The sequence below is a fragment of the Aricia agestis genome, chromosome 19, assembly GCF_905147365.1.
Source record: "Aricia agestis chromosome 19, ilAriAges1.1, whole genome shotgun sequence".
NCBI classification, from domain to species: domain Eukaryota; kingdom Metazoa; phylum Arthropoda; class Insecta; order Lepidoptera; family Lycaenidae; genus Aricia; species Aricia agestis.
This window is the reverse complement of record NC_056424.1, coordinates 11,105,237-11,129,045: the sequence shown is the minus strand read 5'-3', so window position 1 is coordinate 11,129,045 and position 23,809 is coordinate 11,105,237. Positions and strand designations below refer to the sequence as shown.

The window sequence follows — 23,809 nt, the reverse complement described above, 5'->3', positions numbered from 1 at the left end:
CTCATTGAATTGAAATTTACAAGGGATATTTAGATTATTTAAACCTTAGTTATTATAAAACTTATTTTTTATGTATTTTATTTAAATACATAACTTTGAAGTGTAACTGTGCCCGGTTTCTAATGTTTTTAATAGTATGTATAATGAAGTTTATCTTTTCAATAATATTGTTTGTTGTGAAAATCCTCAGAAATCTGGCATAAAATAGTTTTAATTTATTCTGTATGATTTAAAAAATATCACACTTGACACTGTGTGCCTTTTTTTAAATTGGACATAAAAATATTATGTGTCTGTATTATGTATATTATGTATTTATATTTTTGTTTTATTATCTGTAAAAAAGTATTTGTCTGTTTATACTTTTTTGCGGTTTAAATTATATTATTAATTAAACCGTAAAAAAGCTATCGTAAATTTTGATTTTCCAGCATTCTTATAGGTTTTTGATTTAAATAATATTCAGAATTGAATTAAATTATTTTAATTGGCCTGAATAAGATATTGTATATTTTACAGATCCGTAAACATAAACATAAACATAAACAGGGCGGCCTCCGATTCGTTGATAAAAATTGACGTTTAAAATATCTAAAACTTACAAGTTTCAGGTAGGTTAAATTTATTGTAATGGCCACCCCGAACCGCAGACGAAAACAGCGTCAAGCCGAGGACCTGCTCAAACCGAACGTCTGCATACCGATCGTTGGTTTTTTATATGCGCATGTCGGTGCACGAGGCGCGCGGGTGTGTGAGTGAGTAGCGCGGTGGTGTGCGTGTCGGTTCGTTCTCGCGCGCGTCGCACCATTGTTGTTTGCAGTAGACCCGCGGAGCTCAGCCGGTCGTGGTTTGTTTCACGCTCGCCGCCCCCGAACTAAACTGCCGGCGATAAACAAAATAATGAGTGTACAATATACCGTGCAACGCGAGTGCAACGAGCGACGACAGTGTGTGATAACGATAATGTAACGTGCGTGTTGTGTTAAACGGTGGTTTTTGAACGTGTTTTGGAGTTCACGCGTGGACAACGCCATGCTAGTTCTGTTTAGGTATGTGTATTAATTACGGCCCATCTCGCTAAGGGCAGTGGCCCATATTCTCGCATAAAACGAGGCGGGTGGGCCAGCTGGAGACAGTTGACTAATTCTCGAGCCGTATGCGTTTTATGTGCATTCGGCGCCATCGCATGTTATCAGCTCGGGAAATGTGTCGAGTAATTTACAACGTAATTAAATACACTATCGGTGCCGGTGAACCGATCGCGCTTTGTGAAACGTGAACTTTGCAACCATTCGCAATTGTTGCCAAGTGTTCGAATCGTGGTCACTCGGAATGTCAATCGGAAACCTTTGCCGTAGCCTGTATTCTGTAACTCTAAACAAAAAAGTTCAACCGACCAGCCCTGCAGAACGCCAACATTCGGCATTCAAATTCAAAAACATTCCAAATTCAAAATGCATTGGTAAAAAGTTTAATGCACTTGTCAATTGTTATTTGGTTGTCATTAACCTAGGGAGTTTACCTACATTGTCAGCAGTTAAAATAATATGCAAAAACAAAGGTTGAGAATAATATATCCGTTTTAGTAACCCTGGTAGGTTAAAATGCCCAAACTTAGTAGTACTAACTACTAAGTACACGCATTTATAATCACAAAACATTACCTACCTACCTTTAACACACACAGAAACATTTATTTAAATAAGTACTTGAGTAGGCAGTAGGCACCGAATGAAACATAAAAATAACTTTAAAATTCTGTGTAAAAATATTTTGATTCCGGCATCTTGGCATTCCACGGTTCAAAATATGGTTTATGATAGGTTTATGTGAATCACAATCCAAGATTTACTGATCTAAAACTATAAAATTTAACTGATAAATATATATTTCGGCTTTTTATTTATATTTACAACATTCACAAACTCTTTGACAATTTAAAATCACCACTATGCGGGATACCACCTGCTGTTTTTAATTTGGCTTAAAAAATAAAAAGGCTTTACGAGCCAAATATATTTTAATCCGGGATCCAGGTAAAATATATAAGTAGCTATAAATACTACCTATACACAGTTAAGTAGCTTTTATATTGAATCACTTTATATTTTTGTCAATTTATTTCAGTCAATCCAGAACAAAATGTTTTCCGACGGTGTTACATTTTGGCGGTAACTTTATTTTTTAAACAATAAACTTGCTGTATAAAAAATCGTTAATTGCTTGCTGCAGTGTATCAGAAATCAGTGTTCAGATGGCATCAGCATTTAAAAAAAAACAGCGTCGTTATTCTGCCAATATTTTAGTCCTAAAACGTAAGACCGATGTTTTATTTGCAATTAAAATAATTATACCCATTTACGAGATAATTAAATTGATAAACAAACCACTATAATATTATGGAGAATGTATAATTACTTGTAAATGCCTGTTTATTGGTTCCTAGAATAAAAAAATAAACGTCACAAAACCCGCCGCGCAAAATTCCCGCTCAAGTGATCCTGGCATTATTTATTCCTCACAAATGACATGGGACAATGTCTTTAATTGTTCTGCCATTTGTTTTTACCAACTGAACCTAATAAATAATGATGATACACCTGCATAGAAAAAAGTAACCTTATATTTAATGCAGCAAGAAAATTATAGCGCAGAACCATATCTAGATTACATATTAAGGTGTAATTGGTAAATTCTGGTAATTTGTAATAGATATGGACATGTTAAGTTAAACAGAAGTATAATTAATATTAATTAAGTTTTTGTGTGCCCTCAGAATACCGAACCTTGTGTGACATCGTAAAATAACAGTGCAGTATTTATTAGTCATATTATGACACGTCACACGACTACTGTTATTTTCTAGTTTTCTTATACATGTCACTCATGTGTCATAGTATTAAAATTATAACTTTGTAGGCTACGAATAATAAAAACTAAGGAAAAATAACTCCGTCAAAAAACATGCTCCACAATACTTGTCAAAAAAGTGTACCTTAGGTACACATTTCAATACATTTGCAATATTTAGGTGACCTTGAGCGGTACTAGGCTGACATTACATGACAGATCGAAAGGAACCAAATTTAAAACGGTAATAGTATGGGAGTTACGATTCCTTAGTTTTTATTATTCGTAGTTTGTAGGTTATAAATTCTATAAGACTATAGCTATCCCATTCTCAAAGCAAAACTCTTTAACATAGGTACTCCTTAAATTATTGGTCACGTTGTTATTTTCCGGCGGTAAAGCAACTGACATCCGGATTCCGAGGATTTTTGACAGGAGTTTATCTATTAACTAACGCTTTTCATTTCTGATTTAAGATCAACCAATCACCAATATTATTTAAATAATCGGCCAAGTGCGAGTCGGACTCGCGCTTGAAGGGAATTCCGTACCGTTTTGACGAATGCAAGGTACCTTTCCAACGAATGCAAAACCGTGGAAACCGGTTCATGCGTTCTGGAGTTATAGCGTCAGGAAGGAAAACCCGACTTATTTTTATATATATTAGATTAAACTGCATAACTATTTGGCTGTAGGTACTACACCTGCAGTCACATAATAATTCCTGGCAAACACTAAATAAGAAAACGTATCAAACTAAATACTTAATACATTCTTTAATTTATTTTATCTTCACCCTTTTTACCTGACCGGAGAATATTTCGGAAAAAGGGATGATCAAACATTAAAATCACGTCTTTGACCATAATACCATTTGTGAATAAAGTATACAAAAAAATGGTTTTGTACTTCAGTTAATACAAATCTATAAATCAGGATCGGGTGTACGTCCCAAAAGTAACTTGTTTAGTTTAAAATATAACTTCTGAGAAAAGATGTCGTCTTATTTTAGTCGTTATCCGAAATGAATTATTCATTTATTCGATTCCGTTAGTAATAATAATGTTCATACTTCATTCCATATAATATAAGCTATAGGTTCTATATATAAGCTATGTAAAGTACAATTAATACTAGCTATTTGACCTTCGCTCGGTATTCGATAAAACACGAATAAAATGACATTTTCTAAAAATGATTCCTAGCTAGATGGATTTATCGCCCCCGAAACCCCCTATATATAAAATTTAATGAAAATCGTTGGAGCCGATCCCGAGATTCCAATCGTAGAAGTTAGCTCTAGAAATGTCAGTGGTAAAATATAGTAGCTTCCCACATAGACTTCGGTGACGGTGGCCAGTTTCATTGAAATCAAACAAGGACAAAGCAACAAGACGCAGGAGTAACCCAGTGCTGCAGTGGGACAGATGAACGACAAGACTGGCGAGAGATCAGACGCAGGCGGCAGTACCGACTTTTATATGGTCCTCCGACGCATGGATCATCTTTCTAATCACACAATCAGGTGATCAGTCCACATTGCATTGTTCTAACTACTAACCTTAGAGCTTAGGACTTAGGTCAATCTAAGTTAAATCACCTGATGGATAAACTACATTTTTGTAGTTCCCCAAGATTGTTCCTGGTTGAAGCTACACACCAAATCACTGAGGCGTTGAACCAATAAGTCAAAAGCCCCCGTGGTCCTGTTCAGTTCAGCAGCGAAGGCAGTTCTTTGTGAATATCCTTTGTAAGTTATCCCTGACTTACAAAGATACCGGGACGGCTGTGGATCAGAACCGTCTCCAGTTAAAAGTTACATTCCAAACCACAGGCGTTGAACCAATAAGTCAAAAGCCCCCGTGGTCCTGTTCAGTTCAGCAGCGAAGGCAGTTCTTTGCGAATATCCTTTGTAGGTTATCCCTGACTTACAAAGATACCGGGAGGGCTATGCATGAGAACCGCCGCGAGAGACGGAATGCTAATGCGCTCGTGTTGGGACACGCGCGCGCGCAGCATACCCAATGCGCTTGAGCAAGCATAATTTGTACATTGTAGATTAAGGGAAGTTAGCTATCTAGGCACAATATGTCTAGCTTTAAAAAAGATTTCTCAGAAGATAGTCACTTAAGTCTGGATTCTTGATACTTATAATAGTAAGCAGTCACTATATCTGACTGACATTTTTTCTACTATATATAGTACGTCTCAAAATATTCAAAATCCAAGTTTGTATACTTCGCTTCTTGAGGCGTGCTTGAACTACATGAGAGATTTGTATGGACTCGTAAGCTATGTCCACACTATGCAATTTCATCTTCAATTTTCGTCATCATCTTTTTATTCAACTTTCGTTTGGCATATTCAATAATTGAATGCGTCAAAATCCACCCGCGTTGGAAAGAAAAGTGTCATAGCGTCGCGGGCATGCCTCACACGGTGCGATGTTGACTGCGCTATAACCATGAAGCTATTATAGAGCTTAGACTATAACGCATGCCTTTGATGAACAAAAAAAGGCACAGTGTGGACAAAGCTATTGTGTTTTGACGCCCGAATCAACGGCTCTGCTAAACACGTCAAAGACAAAACATTGTATCATAGTCTGAAGTCTTAACTATTTATAGATAGCAATAGACGTAAGTACATAAAGACTCAAAAATTACACCATTGCGAAATCAGTGACGGTAAATTTTATGAAACTGACGTCCTTACTAAAGCAAATAAAGTTTTTTGAGTATATTACGTAGTAAAGTATTAGTATGATCAAGATTATTATAATAATAAAGATACCGCTGTATAGTGTTTCATGCAAATCCGACGTCCACGCAGTAGTGACATCATGAAATTAAAAATGCATACTTCCTATGCACAAGCGAGGTCACTAAAGAAACTATATCTATGTACTAAAGTGGGTACATAAACAAGAATATTTTATTCAAAGTACAGACAGAAAAGCCGATGAAACGGATTAAATATTGTTAATAAAATGTCAAATTCTTATGCTAATAATGCGAAAGCCCATGTTACCCCAAGTGTGAGTCAAATGTATTATATCATATATGTGATACTAGCGACCCGCCCCGGCTTCGCACGGATATGAAATAAATTATGGCCTAAGTCACTGAAAAAATGATTAAAATCGATTCAGTAGTTTGATTTTAAATAATTTATATTAATTAATAATTACTACCCGTGGCCCGCATTGGTCGGTACTGCCGCAAAAGCTACTTACGTCCCGCAATTTTTTAATCTGTAATATCTTCGAAAATATAAATCGTAATAATTATGCTGAAAGGGACATAATGAATAATGTCTTGTCAAAGTTGTCACTGAGTAAACACTGCGTCTCGAACCTCCCGCTTAAATTAAAGTTCTCGCCCGCATTATAGTGAACAGCTTCAAGTGAATAGTTCTGTGATTTAAAGAAGTTATCTCAAAAATCAATTAGCTCTGTTTAAAACAGCAATCAGTGTAATATTTCGGCATTAGTGTTTCATTTAACGATTTGGCAAGTTATCAAAATATATATTTTTTTTAACTACCTTCGTTACATCACAACAAATCAAAACAAGTGGTTGTCGACCATAGATGATAGACAGTACAGTGTTGCTATAAGAAATCTCCAGTTGCCATATACATTATTGTGTTGCCACATAATATTCCGAGTTGCTAGACTAAAAGTCGAGTTACCATACTAGAAAACTACTAATTTACTGAAGATGAAGTGTGATATTTGTGACTCCATATACACGGACGGCGTATTTTGCAATGGGTGTAAGCGAAGTATGGACTTTGGATGCGCCTCTATTTCTGAGTCTGGTTACCGGAAACTTGGATCTGATCGAAGGTTGATGTGGAGATGTCCACAATGTAAACTTTCCACAAGTCCGCGTCCTAAAACACCGACTTATCATGTTTACCGGAGGCCCAATCCCCTACCCTATTCCCTTCCCTACCCTCCCCTATTCCCTTCCGTACCCTCCCCTATTCCCTTCTGTACCCTCCCCTATTCCCTTCCCTACCCTCCCCAGTTACCCCTTAAAAGGCCGGCAACGCACCTGCAGCTCTTCAGATGCTGCAAGTGTCTTTCCATCAGGTGACCCGTTAGCTCGTTTGCCCCCTTATTTCATTAAAAAAAAAAAATACGCAATAGCCTATAATGTGTTCCTAATCCCCTATTCCCTCCCCTATTCCCTTCCCTACCCTCCCCTATTCCCTTCCCATCCCTGCCCTCCACTATTACCCTATTCCCTCTTAAAAGGAACGCACCTGCAGCTCTTCTGATGCTGCGAGTGTCCATGGGCGACGGAAGTTGCTTTCCACCAGGTGACCCGTTTGCTCGTTTGCCCCCTTATTTCATAAAAAAAATATGATATACCATCGCGGAGTTTTCTGTAGACCTTTTCAATGTGTACAATGCGCACCCCTGCGTTGGTACTTGTACTATTATTATCTATTCTGTGGCATTGGTAGCGCCCACTTCGAAACGGGCGTAAATCGCAATATTTTAATTTCACCATAACTTCTAAACCAAACGTCCAATTTTAATCATTCAAAGAGCAAATATAATCTACATAAACTGTACTTAGTGATGAAATTATTTATTTTGATAAGGATTATTAGCATGAGTAAAATAAATGCGTTAAAATGAAGTCCAAAAAAAAATCAAGATTTTTAAATAAAAAAATGGTTTTTGCTCCTCACTTGACATATATAGGTATATTGTGTCGCGGACATTTTTGTAGATATTTATAAGACCTACATTTACTTAGAACATTGTATAGTTCTATCTTTTATAGTTTAGGCAGCGTACGCAAAATAAGTAAATTTTCTGGTTGTTTCCGAAAGACTGAAATATCTTACGGAACCCTATATTCTCCAAAATAAAAAGTAGCCTATGTTACTCGTAAATAATGTAGCTTTCGAATGGTGAAAGAATTTTTAAAATAGGTCCAGTAGTTTTTGAGCCTATTCATTACAATTAAACAAACAAAGTTTACCTCTTTATAATATTAGTATATATTAGATATATCTATGTTCTATAACCTATCATCAAGGTCTTCTATTTTTGTTGCATTAAGAGGAGTCCACACCGCCGTTTTTCCATACAAACGTTGTCACCTGTTTTCTCCCTGGATAATGCCGGTAGATTTATGATTTTTTTCCTGAATATCTATGGCCACTATTAGCATGTCCCTATGTTTTCTTTTTTTTCATAATTTTATTATTAAAAAAGATAAGAACGTCCAAAAAACCCAAAAAATGGCCAGATTTTCCTCTGTGTTCAAACACCCAGAAAACAAAACTGGCTAAAATATACAAAAAAAATAAAACATAGGAACACAGCTCAAGCCTTGCTTTAATTCTTAATGAAAAAAGTACTTAAATCGTATAAGTTTTGGAGAAGGAATCAGCGGACAACGAATCGAAGATTTTCTGTTCTTTTATTAGAACTTTTGTCGTGTTGTCTCTATCGCGAGACTTGAGATTGGTGAGACAGCAATACATTTTCAAATACCTATTGTCAATTACTCTCGCCCTTGGTGTATCCTCTTAAGAATTTGCGGAAATCATCTAGTTTTATGATTTACACATGCAGATAAAATGATAAGGAATTATGATAATTAGTAAGTATTGCCTAATTTTTTTTTTTTTTTTTTTATTGTTTATTAGGGTAAAAAAACAATATCACAATATAAAATACGTTTACACACAGTCTTACTCTATACATATAAGTAATTGTGATATCCACATCATTTACCACATATATAAAATGTAAAATGTATTTAAGTTTAATTATAAGTAGTTGAGATTTTAACCTTGATTGATTAGCAGGCGGCACCCTAGCCCTAATGTTAAAAACTTAAAAATCTTAGCTTCCAATTTTTAATCTAATCTATTAATTTTCTGACTGTACCTTAAAAAAATGGCGCCCGAGTGTGTTCACGAAAGTCATGACGTAAGTTTATTTAATACGTCATTAAATAAACTCGCGTTTATTACGTAGATAACAAAGTAAAAAAATTATGATATTACATTTCGCGTCAGGCAACGCAAACTAGTGACGCTATGGTTTACTGTAAACCGTAATTAACATTTTAATATTAAATAATACCCTAAAGATAACTTTACCTCGAATTAAGATTTTAAAACTTCCTCGAGTTTATTTTACTATAATTGACACGGCGAATAAGGTAAAACCAACTATAGCATTTTGAGGTCATAGTCATACTACTGAAAATCCTATTCCAGCACTTAGGTATCTTTAAAGTAAAGTGTATGGTGGATGACTGCCAGATCTTGGTTATAGCATGAAGCTAATACAGAGGTTATAGGTCTACCAGAATCTGATGGCAAAAAGTGAGAAAATAAATTGACTCTAGCAAATAGCAATACCGGGGTAATTGGAATAAAACATTTTGATTCTTTTTAGGGTTCCGTACCCAAAGGGTGAAAACGGAACCCTATTACTAAGACTTCGATGTCTGTCCGTCTGTCCGTCTGTCTGTCCGTCTGTCCGTCTGTCCGTCTGTCCGTCTGTCCGTCCGTCCCCGTCCGTCCGTCCGTCCGTTCGTCCGTCCGTCAGTCCGTCCGTCTGTCTCCAGGCTGTAACTCAAGAACCGCTATAGCTAGACTTCTGAAATTTGTACAGATTGTGTATTTCTGTTGCCGCTATAACAACAAATACTGAAAATAAAAGTAAATATTTAAGGGGGGCTCCCATAAACCAAAACTACTTTTTTCTGCCTTTTTTGCTCTATATTAATAATAACAACAGCTAGGTACTTGAATTTTTCACAAAGTCCTTGATTATATGTGTACTATAATATTAAAATAAAATAAAAATTTAAGAGGGGCTCCCATACAAAAACACAATTTTTGGCCTATTTTCCTTTATGACGGTACGGAAACCTTCGTGCGCGAGTCCGACTCGCACTTGGCTGATTTTTTTTCTTATAGCGGGTGATTCTGTGTGTTAAAAATGCAATTATATAAAAATTTATCCAATGATCAAGGATATTTTTTGAAAATCTGCTGTCAAAAATTGCCATCAGATTCTGGTAGACTATTTTTACATTGTTTCTATTACAATTTAATTAGTTGGAGCGGGGATGTCACTGCCATGGGTTTTTTGTATGAGACCCCCCTTAAATCTGTACTTTATTTTAATATTATTATTAATTATTAAAGTACACATATAAGTAAGGGCTTTGTGAAAATTTCAAGTGCTTACCTGTTGCCATTAATGATTACGAGCAAAAAGGGCCAAAAATATAACGTTCGTTGTATGGGAAAGACCCGTTTTTACCCTTTGGGTACGGAACCCTAAAATTGAAATTCAAATAGTCACAAACACACAAACATTCGGTCATCTATGAAAACTTGACTATCTGCACTTTGGACTAAGAAATTAACCAGTAATTTCCAGATTTTTCTGGCGAAAGATATTTAAAACTCGATATTATTAATAATATGTTAATGCATACTTAATATTAACGTGCTGCATACATAATTTTAGGGACACGTTGTTTAGGTAAAAAACCTTGTCCTGGATGCGTATGTTGCATAAACTAGTAAATCATGATTAACGAAGAAAATTATATTAATACAGAATATTCTCAATAATATTATAATCAGATAAAAATGTTTTTTTTTTTAATTTAATCAAAATACAGTAAACTTAAAATGATAGTAGGTACAAAATCCAAATTACTTAGACATCGAATCGGATGCACGATCAAAGTGCCGAAATATGCATGCAAATATGCACGATAAATTGCCGAAATTTGCACAAAATTTGCACAGTCAAAAGTCACTTATTAAAAAAAAATCGGCCAAAAACGAGTTGGACTCACGCACGAAGTGTTCCGTACCATTATACTAGAGCAAAAATAATTAAAAATGTGTTTTATTTTTGTATGGGGGACCAGATGTAATTTATTATTAATTTTTAAAGTATAAATACAACTGAGTATTTTGTCAACATTTCAAGTATTTACCTATTGCCATTATTGCGAGTTTCTTACGCCGGTTCTTCTCGCCGGGTTAGTTCCCGAACCGGTGGTAGGCATCATGTAGTTCAACGTTCTGAAAATATTTGATTCAAATTTATTCAGAAATAAAACAATTTTTATTTTATTTTTATTTTATTGATGTCGACCAAAAAATAGCAAAAAAATTACGTTTGTTGTATGGGATTCCCCCCTTCAATATTTAATTTATTTTGTTATTAATAGTATTTGTTGTTATAGCAAAATTATACACAATCTGTGTAAATTTCAGAAATCTAGCTATAGCGGTTCATGAGATACTGCCTGGAGACAGACAGACGGACAGACAGACATCGAAGTCTTAGTAATAGACTATTATAATTAGGTAGGCCTTGTAAGTTGTTGAGTACAATCTTATAATTTTGGTAAAACCTAAGGAACTCTATATATAAAACAGACACGAACTTGTCCATTTGTCAATAATAATTATTATTCATTCCAAAAATAACATTATTATTGTTTTGTTGAGCATAATATAAAGATTTAAGATGCGGAAAAATTTGACTAAACTTGCTGTAGTGTATGTCTCGACTTTGTTCGTTTAAAAAAAGTTTTTTTTTTAATTTTGTTAGCTTAAACTCGAGAAAGACTGAACCGATTTGGTTTGATTTAGTTTTGAAATATTCTAATTTATAATTAGTAGGCAAGTGATGCGTTCACCGGGTCATCTAGAAGTTTAATAAAATATCGTTTAGAAATCGACATGTTTACTTTTTTTCAGAATTTTGTGTGGTCACAAAAATTAATACAAATTTAATTTCGATCCACGTTTTTATGTGTGAAACGATTGGAATTTAAATCAAAATGGTGATTTAATTTCATAAAAGGCTTTGTTGTCGGCACTCAGTACATTCAATGCTGTTTTAAAAGACTTATCCCGTAGAAATAAGGGCCATTTTATAGAAACTTTGAGGTAAATAAATCTTAAACAAGCTCAACTTAGACTTTTATTATGCGGATTGCGTTTTGTACTTAACCTTGGATTGTGAGATTTTTATGTCTTTGTAGTTCAATAATTTTATCCAAAGTTGGTTAAGCGGGTAATCAAGCTTGTGGAGTTACATAATAAATTAGTTCTCTTTTTAATTGATTAAAAATAATAAAGTAATTATTAAAAGTTAAGGGCCTGTTTCACCGCTTCCTGATAAGGCTATCCACCACTTACTTTGACAGACGGAGTATGGAAAATCTGTCAAATAACCCTATCGAGCACCTTATCACGAAGCGGTGAAACAGGCCATTAAATTTTTACTTTAATTTACTGGGTAAAAATGTCGACGAATGAAAAAAAATCGGCCAAATGCGAGTCGGACTAGCACACGAAGGGTTCTGTACCGTTATAGAGCGAAAAAAATAAAAAAATGTGTTTTTTTGTATGGCAGCCCCAGCAATATTAAAGTACACATATAATTGAGGATTTTGTGAAAATTTAAGTATCTATTATATGTTGTCATTATAGATTACGAGCCAAAAAGACCAAAAAAATAACGTTTGTTGTATGGGAGCCCCCCGTAAATATTAACTTTATTTTGTTTTTAGTATTTGTTGCTATAGTGGCACCAGAAATACATAATCTGTAAAAATTTCAGAAGTCTAGCTATAGCGGTTCTTGAGTTACAGCCTAGAGACAGACAGACAGACAAACGGACAGACATCGAAGTCTCAGTAATAGGGTCCCGTTTTTACCCTTTGGGTACAAAACCCCAAAAACGAAAGAAAAATATTATAATATTCTTCATTCAAATCTAGTAGTCAAAGTAAAATCAACACCAATTATAGAAGCGAGACTGCAAACAACGGAGCAAAAGAAAAAATGTTAGCCCGACCGAATCAAATAGATCTTTAAATGTAACGAACTAGTCGAGCCGGCATGCCACTTAATTTAGTCGGGCAGCCTCGCGTGTGTATAATCGCCGCTACCGGGCATAATAGCGGCTTACAAATGTGTAAATTGACAGACAGATTATTTTATATTATATGTATATGTATTATATATACATGTTAATGATTTTAAATTATTTTTGTATCGTTTTACATATTATTCTTATTAACGCTATGGTAATTTGTGATCAATTTGCACTAGCTGTTGCCTTCGATTCTGTTCTTCGATATTTTTGGCTGATTAAAATCATTTATTAAACTACTTACTTTTAAACCTTATTATAACAGTCTCTTCATGCGGTTGTAGCTAGCTTTGACAGAATATTGCGGAGCATAAAAAGTCCAGTTTGTCTGTCTATCACCTCTTATTGCCAAGCTGCTCAAGCGTTTAAAGTTTTTGGTATACTAGGAAAGGACAAAGTATTATATTAATATAAGTATAATATTATACCTTGGGGGAGGCCTTTGCCCAGCAGTGGGATTATAGCATAGGCTCATATATTTTTTTATAAATAAAGCACAAATAGTATAGGTGTACCAGAATCTGATGGCAAAAAATGGAAAAAAAAATTGACGCTACCGATACTGGAGAAATTGGAGTAAAACGTTTGATACTTTTCTGTCCTTATAGCGGCTGTTTCTGTGTGCAGTGGCCAGTGATACATCCAAATGTAAAAAAATATCCAATGATTAAGGATATTTTTTGAAAATCTCCCATCTGCCATGAGATTCTGGTAGACCTATAGACGTACCTACAGGTTTCCTAGAACATTTTTTTTTTAATACTATCAAGCAAATTTTTCGTGAGTAAGCTTTATTTTGATAAGACGAACAACAATTTCCTCTGCGAAAATTCCCGAAAGTGATGAACTACTCGCGAAAAATTTGCTTCATAGTACTTAATCAAAAAAATGTTCTAGGGAACCCGGACTAAAAGTATTATAGACACTAGACACACACACAAAAAGCAAAGATAAAATATGCTCTGCTTAAAATCCGGGAGTTGACAACTTTTTAAAAATAGTTTTAAGCGCTTCAGTTGTTTACAGTAATACCTGTTTAAATTAATATTTTATTCATTATTATGCCCTAGAATGAGTAAAAAAATATTTTAAATACTGAATTCAAAATATGTCCCAAAAACGCGGCATTATGATCACGTGATGTGTGACGTCATCGTTCATGAAACAAAACAAGCGTAGACAGAGCAAAAGTGAGTTAAAGTGTTTAACCTAACAACTGTCAATTTTGTTTGACACTGAACGATGACGTCACTGCTTCAGATTAGCGTTTCCAATCACGTGACTTACAGTTACAGTTAATAAATCCATTTTTTTCAATGTAAAATGAAATAAATCAATAATTATTTTTTCGTTATTTGTATTGTTTTAGAGTTTTTATCAATAAATCTATAAAAAATAACTATTTTAAAATTTTAAGCATACTGTCAACTCCCGAATTAATAATACAACAATACAGCGGACATAATTATTGTGAACTAGATGACGCCCGCAACTCCGTTGCGCCAAAACTCGTTTATCGCGCGGGTACCGTACATTTTTCCGGGAAAAAGTATCCTATGTCCTTTCCCGGGACTCAATTATCTCCATGCCAAATTTCAGCAAAATCGGTTCAGCAGTTTGGGCGTGAAGAGGTAACAGACAGACACACTTTCGCATTTATAATATTAGTATGGATTTATCTATGCATAAACACAAATGTAATAGATAATAATATGACCTTTAATCACTTAAGTATTATATTAGTTAATACTAGCGGGGCTAGCTATTGGCAAGCGATTATCGTAAACGCTAACGCTACAAAATGTATGGGATTTGACTATTCGCTAGCGAAGCGATGTCTTATGTCAAATCGCATACATTTTGTAACGTTCGCGTAAGCGTTTACGATAATCGCTTGCTACTTGTCTAGAGCCGCAGATCTATTAGCAAAACACAAATGCAAATTTAAAAAAAAAAAAAAATTTTATTTCTGAATAAGCATTTACCTACATAGCATGTACCTTACCTACCTATAACTTGGTACTACTAATATATATTCTGTGCTATAACGGACCAAAATGTCTTCGCGAGAAAAATATTGTTTTTTTGTGAAAAAACTTTCGCAGTCGGTTAAAAAAGGTTAGTTCTTGCCTTCTTGGCTACTCGGAGGGTTCGATTCCTGGAATACCGAGTTACCTGAGCTAACGAAAAAAGTCTTTGTTAGCTTTATAATAATTTATAGCTCTTTGTTCGGCTAAAACTAGTTTTAATGTGGAATTAGACTTGGGCTGTTTTAGTTAAGTTTAATAAGAGTTTAATAAGTAGAAGTTAAAAGAAGTTTTGTGTTGTATTATTGATGAAATTCTAAAAAAAAAAAAAAAAAAAAATTAAATTTCAAACGGTTTTAACGAAGTAATGATACCATGGGCTACCTATTTTTTACATTAAATTGTATTTTTACGTAACCAGTCGAGTTAGTTTTTTTTATTCTTTTTCTAAGAAACAGGTGGTATAACCACAAGTAACGCCATAAGAAGTTATAATTGCAATTCTAAATGCGCCGCTAGAGACTCTCTGGAACCACTGAGGATAGTAATTGATACATAATTATAAACTAGATGTATTAAGTCTAGATAAATAGTACAGTCAGGGAAACGAAAATATGATCTAGAGAAACGTAGAGAATCTTAATCCTGAATCCTGATGTAATGTTTAAACTTATCACAACTATTGGCTGTTTCGTTACTTCAGATTAGAAACTATTTTTTTGCATTACCTCCACGTCGGTAGCGAAACGACGAAGCCGATATTTAGTCTACTGATATGACATGTAGAATTTGTTGAAGTTAGTGTCGGTAGAGTTAGGACTGAATCTACACGATTCAGAAGCTTGGCTCTCAGGGCAAACCTTATCATGTGGTCGTCTTGGCAACATTTTATATTAAATGTTTTTGGTGGGATAAATTGGTTTTTTTCTGTTTTGTTCTAGTAACAAAATACTTACCTATATCTAGTTCTAATACATCGAACCGCGACCACGTCAAGCTAGCGGTGACGTTTTTGCCCGACTGTATAGGGGGGAAATGCGGTATTGATTGATGTTGGGCATACATGGGCATATAATTGTAGGCAAAAACCGTTTCCTAGATCCGCCGCTACATGGGAAAACATAATTTATTGCGTAGAGAAAGATTGTGAAGAAAATTTCTAGTTTAGTATAAAACATATTATAAATAATAAATATTATATTATATTATTTAAACTCAAAGGCGACTGACTGACTGACATAATATTATAGTGATCTATCAACGCACAGCCCAAACCACTGGACGGATCGGGCTGAAATTTGGCATGCAGGTAGATGTTATGACGTAGGCATCCGCTAAAAAAGAATTTTGATCAATTCTACCCCAAGGGGAAATAGGGGGCGAAAGTTTGTATGAAACATTGTCAATTTTAAACCGATCGTGCTGAGACTTGATACCTAATTAATAATAATACTTCTTAGTTCTTAACGCGAGTGAAGCCGCAGGCAAAAGCTAGTTGATAAATAATATTAACATTATATTTCACGGTTTGGTTGTCTATGTTACCTTTTAGCGCTTAAATTATAAAAAACTAACGGTCTTGCTACAAAAATTTTTAATAATTCTTCGCTCCAATTTGGTCTTAAGAGTGATAACTTATAGCCTTCTTCGATAAATGTTTTCAAATCGGACCAGTAGTTCCTGAGATTAGCGCGTTCAAACAAACAAAAAACAAACTCTTCAGCTTTATAACCTATATATATAAAAATGGATTTTCAAATGTGTTAGTCGCGCTAAAACTCGAAAACGGCATGATGGATTGGGCTGATTTAAGTCTTAAAATATTCGTAGAAGTCCAGGGAAGGTTTTAAAGTGACACGAAGTTCACCGGGACAGCTAGTATTAGTATAGAATATAAATTTCGTGTCTTGCAACAATTGTATTTCGTGATTTTTTTCCTGTTCACGTCGCTTTGTCATTCTGCATATTTCAATATAAATTAACACAAATAAAAAATGTATGCCAAAGAAGCTTAGTTTTTATTATTTGTAGCAAAGAAGAAAATAAAGTATTTAAAAGTACCTATTTATTCGAAATTCGAATGAATGATCACTTGACAGTTGACAAACGCAGATTTTTAAGCTCACTTGAATCATCTTTTATCCATGAATCTTCTTGATATATCAAAAACTGATTTATATAGATAATACTAGCTGTCCCGGCAAACGTTGTTTTACCATATAAAGTATTTCGCCCATATTATTTTATTGAACCATGGCAACGTCCATCGCTATCCCGTCGCGCAAACAATGATCGCTGTCAGTCTCGAGTTGTTATAATTTACTATTATTTATTCAACAAATATATTTAAAAAGTAGCCAGTAGCCGATTCTCAGACCTACTGAATGTGCATATTATATAAAATTTGGTAAAAATCAGTAAAGCCGTTTCGGAGGAGTTCGGTAACTAACATTGTGACACGTGAAGATTATTTGATCCATTATATTTTTTTTGCAAATACATACTAGTCTCTAATTTTATTCTAGTTCGAGATTGCATCGAATTCATATCGAAACTGTTTTAAGTATAAGATTGTTTTCTAGAATCGACAGGCAAATATCGTATGCTACTGGCAACACTGGTTTAAAGTTATTTGTGAATGAAATATGCGACAGTATTTTGCATAAATTGTTGCAGATTTCTAGAAGTCGTAAAGATATTTTTGTTCCATCGTTTCTAGTTCTCTGCTATAGTCTATACTATATAGTCTCGAACTAGGTAAAGTATAACTATTACATAATATATTTAAAAAAATCGGATTCCTGTATTGACTTTACTTATCTCTACCAAATAACATAGATCCGCCATCCGAATATGATTTTTTTTCTCTGAAGGTACTTACTGCAATTACTACTTACACCCTACTGTTTTTACCTGGATCTTTAATGAAATAGAAAAGGTTGATCTTATCGCAAAAAGCAGAACAAACCTGATGATAAGTGCTCACGCTTCGATGGATTGCTAATTTACCGGAACTATTTAAACGAATTTTGATATGACTAAAACTCAATTTAACTAAGTTGTTATATTAGAGTAGCCAATCCATATCTTATATATAAAAACGGATTTTCAAATGTTTTAGTCGCGCTAAAACTCGAAAACGGCTGAACGGATTGCGCTGATTTTAGTCTTAAAATATTCGTAGAGGTCCAGGGAAGGTTTTAAAGTGACACGAAGTTCACCGGGACAGCTAGTTTATAATATTATAGAAAGTGACTGTCAGTTTGTATGTAACCTCTTCACGCCCAAACCGCTGAACCGATTTTGCTCAAAGTTTGTAATAGAGATACTTTTTATTCCCGGGATTTGATAGGATACTTGTTATCCCGGAAAAATGTACGGTTCACCCGTGATAAACGAGTTCTGGCGCAACGGAGTTGTGGGTGTCTCGTTTTTATTAAGTAAGTCTTTTGTTCCCGTGGTCTTGTCTATATTCATCATCATCATCAGCCTTTTGCCGTCTACTGCTGAACACTGGCCAACCGACCATCTCGATGGGCAGCCCTTTCCATCCGCTGCCTTTCTTCTTCATTGGTCAAGGATCCATCGAGGATTCGTGGGCAAACGAGCAAATGGGTCACATGACGGAAAGCAACTACCGTCAACCATAGACACTCGCAGCATCAGAGGAGTTGCAGGTACGTGGCCAGCCTGGCTTCTTGAAGGTTTGCAGGTGGTATTGGTCCGAAAATACTGATGGCGACAGTTCGTTCCAGAGTTTACTAATTGTCTGCTCCATCGCCAACAATAACGTTCATAACACCAAAATCGGTCCAACCAACTCGAAGAATCTGTTGAACTACCAGTGTATTCAATTATGTTTTATTCCAACATTCGATCGTGTTACTTGATTCCACGCTACTTGTATGACCCTTAATTAAATATTGATAAGGTTCAAAATGTGAGTAACGTAATTCAACGCCTAATGCTTAGTGATTTTGGTTTGCGCAAGCGTTACTAATTTTTCTTGGTATTTTAACTGACTTCCAAAAGAAGGAGGACGGAGGTTATTAACTGACTTCCAAAAAGGAGGAGGTTTAAATACGTTCGGCTGTATGTTTTTTTTTGTAATATGTTCAATGATCATTGATCACTCAGTACTCTTTCTTATTTACAGGTATGGTGTAGTTAATGGATAACTTTTGAAGAATAGTAAAAAAGAAATTCATACCATAACTTTGTATCTTGCGACAGCAATGCGACAGTCTATTTACAGCAGATGTAAGCTATTTGTACCTACAAAGTCAGTTAGCTACTGTTTAATCGCATGACCTAACTATGCCTCTAGGCTAACTAAGTGGGAGATGACTTACAAATAACAAGCTCGTAAGAACTGTTAAAATGATGAATAAACTTTTAACCACTTTTAGCTTGGGTACTAATAAATAATAATGTTGTTTTTTATTCCTTACTAGCTATACCCCGCGGTGTTACCCGCGGTTTAAGTGCTATATTAAAAGACTTTTCATAGTCCGCTTTTCGTAGTTTAGTAGCACCAATAATAGGGTCAAAACGGGACGATACATGGTTCTATAATGGTTTATACCTTATGGTAATGATGTTGATGATGATGAATGTAATTTACATAGTAGCATATATGTATATGCTTTCCGTTCTTAAAATAACGTCGAAACTTCCAAACTTGTATCTATAAAGAGTTAGGAGTTCTCTCAGCACCTTTCGAATCAAAATCTTACTTTTTGGTAGCATATATGCTTAGAATACTGCTCACGAAACCGAAGTAACCACAATATGTTTCCATATTAATTTTTAGGAGTTCCCTCGATTACTTGTGTATCCCTTCATCAGGTCACCACTTTTATGAATATGGTACCAAATTGGGATGATACACCAAAAGAAAAAATTTGAAAATCGGTTCACAAACGGCGAAGAAATCGTTGAACATAAAAAAACGAAAATAGCACCTCCTCCATTTTAAAAGTCGGTTGAAATTGTAGCCTTTTTGTTATTCTGATGGCTATAATATTATTGTAAAGTTGTATTCAAATCCGTTCAGTAGTTTTTGCGTGTAAGAGTAACAAACATCCATACATACATCTATACTTTCGCCTTTTAAATAATAATACATATTAGGTACAGAATAGTAGGATTTAGTCGTATGACCTATCTAAAGATATCGAAACCTTGACATTCTAAAAATAGATAGTGTATATTATAGAATAAAGGCAGTATTTGTATAAATATTGCCTTATTATACAAATTTTGAGATATTATTTATTTTTATGTGCGTCTATTTCTCACACATCAATGTTAGTTTCCAATATAATTAATTAATAATATGTTATCCGGTCTAAGATAGATTTTGCGAAGATTTTATTTAAAATCTATTTCTTTAGTCTCATTAATATTAAATTATCTATTTTTAGCAATTTATTTATAGATATGTTATATATACAGTGTGTAACAAAAATAAGTGATAATACTTTAGGATGTGTACGTGTTCCATGTAGAGAGTTAACTGTGAAAATAGCAGCGCTGAAAGACCAAAATTTTTTTTCACTTTTGTATGGGAAAACTCGTGACGGGCCCTTGCCCATACAAAAGTGAAAAAATTTTGGTCTTTCAGCGCTGCTATTTTCACAGTTAACTCTCTACATGGAAAATATTATCACTTATTTTTGTGACACCCTGTATATTATATAAGCTTTACCAATTTAAGATATTGCAACTTTGGCAGCTCGAATCTTCGAAATGTGACACTTTTTGAACGTGGTTTTGTCCAAGATTATTTTTGTTTGTATTGATGTCAATAAAAATTCGCTACCATTTTAGTACGGTCTACCTATGTAGAGTAGCGTTAACACTTTTTCTTGTAGTAGAAGTATCTACGCTACCAACGCAATAATTCAGTGCCAAATCACAAAAATTGGCGGCCTCGCACGTCACACGTGTTTTTTTTTTTTTATGAAGTAAGGGGGCAAACGAGCAAACGGGTCACCTGATGGAAAGCAACTTCCGGCGCCCATGGACACTCGCAGCATCAGAAGAGCTGCAGGTGCGTTGCCGGCCTTTTAAGAGGGAATAGGTTAATAGGTAAGGGGAGGGTAGGGATGGGAAGGGAAGGGAATAGGGGAGGGTAGGGAAGGGAATAGGCTAGGGGATTGGGCCTCCGGTAAACTCACTCACTCGGCGAAACACAGCGCAAGCGCTGTTTCACGCCGGTTTTCGTGTTACATCAATAAATAATAATACACTTTATAAAACTTAAAAGTCAGGGATCCCTAGAAGATTTTTTTTTATTACTATCAAGCTAATTTTTTGTGAGTAGCTTCATTTTGATTAGACGAAGTCATGTTGATAGTAATAAAAAAATGTTCTAGGGATCCCTGACTAGCATGCGTGAAACACAAAATATTTTCTAAAAATATGTTTTTACCTTTAAAATCTTATTTAAATATATAAAATTCTCGTGCCACCGTATTCCGTTAGTTACCGTACTCCTCCGAAACGGCTTTACTGATTCTTACCAAATTTTATATGCATATTCATTAGGTCTGAGAATCGGCTACTGGCTACTTTTTTATCAATGATAAGTGGATTTGTTGAATAAATTATAGTATATTATTACAACTCGAGACTGACGGCGACCATTGTTTGTGCGACGGGATAGCGATGGACGTTGCCATGGTGCCTGCATACTTATTTGATTTTTGTCACTTTAATAAAATAATAATATGGATGGGCGAAATACTTTATAATATGGCAAAGCAACGTTTGCCGGGACAGATAGTGTTCTATAATATTTTTATTATCTTTTTTGTGTCTATGATTAAATATCAACGTCGTGTGACAATTCTTGTTTAAAAATAGATTGTTTTAAATAATCTAATCTCATCTAAATCGGTTTATCTCATGAATTATTTATTCATCTATAAATAAACAAATCAAAGAACTAGATGAAATTTTGAAATTATGTTAACGATTCTATTTTTAAAATGTCGTTCCGTTTCGCAAATATACCTAAATAATAACTAAATCTTTTTACTCCAATTTTGTATGGCAGTAAACATTTCATTATGATATAAATTTGAATTTTAATATCTCCGCAAAACATATGTTAAAATAATAAAATTTATTTTATGGTCTAATTCAAATCTTTGTCTATTCTACATTTGTATTATGAGAAAAACTGGTAAAATGATATACATATTTATATCTACTTACATTTATATCAGACCTATATTTAGGAAATTGAAAAAAATCACCGTATAAAATGTGGCTTATCCATCAGAGTAAACTAATTACTAGTATCGAGTACCTAATCTAGTAAAGTAATTGTATATTACTGTACGATGTCAAGAACGAGGGTAGTTTAAAACTAATTTTGCTTATTTGCATGGCGGCTGCCGAGCGAAGCGGACGTGTCTATAAGTACTCTCTGCATTATACAGTAATAAAGTAAATTATGTGGTGTAAAAATTAAATTATAATATCAGGTGAAAACGTGTCTATTTATATTTTCATTAACTTAAATTATTGTATTTGCTTACTTTACATAATAAAAACTCAAAGGTCAATTTGATATCACTTATATGGCAAAATAAATTAATATGAGGCTTATTAGGTAATGCATACTAAATGTCGCTGTATACATAATGCATTAGGGTAGAAAATGTTGGGAGGGAAGTAATATTAGTATATTTTTAGTTTTCCGATCGGAATGTTTATATTATAGATTAGAGGCCATCCACATATTATTACATCACACAAAAATTTAAATTAACCGCCTTTTTTAAATTACCTTCAACGTGGATTTTTATAAAAAGGGGGCAAACGAGCAAACTGATGGAAAGCAAACATCGTCGTTCATTGTCAATTGCAACAGAAGAACTGCAGACCGTGCATTGTTAGCCTTTTAGGAGGGTATAATTATTATCTTTGTTATAGGCATTGAGATATAAGTACTACGCTCTAGTACTTATATCTCAATGGTTTTAAAGGTTCGTTCCGAAGTTTGTCACATATGGTGCGTTCTGACGTCCCCCTAAAGTTACGTAATACGTGGAAGAACCCTACAGTAACGTACAGTAAACTGGAATGGAAAGCAGTAAAAGTATTTTAAATATATCTGGATGGCGTCGTAAAATAGGCAGTAAAGGCACACGTATATCCATTACGGGGCGAAATGTCGCCGTTTATACTTTACTGTTAAACTATTCACATCTCACTTAAACTGAACAATGATTTATTACACTGTTGAAAGACTGGTGAAGATGGTATACTAATATTATAAATGCTAAAATTTGTCTGTCCATCAGTTTACTGGTATCTCTTCGTGCTTTAACCGATTTTGCCGATTTTGTTTAATGTTGAAGGACAAGCATTGAAGATGGGTAGTGCAGCATCGAACCAACATTACCAATAGTTTACGCTAATATGCCTAGAGCTATGTTAACTCTTCATGTTTTTTTTTTTTTTTTTAATGAAATAAGGGGGCAAACGAGCAAACGGGTCACCTGATGGAATTTCCGTCGCCCATGGACACTCGCAGCATCAGAAGAGCTGCAAGTGCGTTGCCGGCCTTTTAAGAGGGAATAGGGTAATAGGGGAGGGTAGGGAAGGGAAGGGAATAGTTGAGGGTAGGGAAGGGAATAGGGCAGTGGTTAGGGGATTGGGCCTCCGGTAAACAACTCACGCCGGTTTTCTGTGAGAACGTGGTATTAATCCGGTCGAGCCGGCCCATTCGTGCCGAAGCATGGCTCTCCCACGTAAAACGTTTACTTAGCTTCCTAATGGCTGAACGGATTTTGGGACTTCACGTTCCGAGAGGAATTTCACTTGACAAGTACACTTGAAAAAAAAGAAGTTTATTACAAAATATCATCTTCTAACTTCAAAAAAGTCGTATGTATGCGTCTTTGGCAAAATATGTTTATGGCAACCCTCATCGAAATGGACGGCTAAAGAACGTATA

General features: G+C 34.7%; 1 protein-coding gene across 5 annotated transcripts in view; it reads left to right on the top strand.

The window, feature by feature from the left end:
- Positions 1 to 676: 676 nt before the first annotated feature.
- LOC121736446 (protein pangolin, isoforms A/H/I/S) overlaps positions 677 to 23,809 on the top strand; it is a 160,700-nt gene continuing 137,567 nt past the window's right edge. For 2 of the 5 annotated variants that reach the window (XM_042127640.1, XM_042127642.1), the window contains exon 1: positions 677 to 1,049. The gene's annotated coding sequence lies outside the window, so the exon portion shown is untranslated. The remainder of the gene's footprint in view (positions 1,050 to 23,809) is intronic. The other 3 variants (XM_042127639.1, XM_042127641.1, XM_042127638.1) reach the window with 2 other exon arrangements.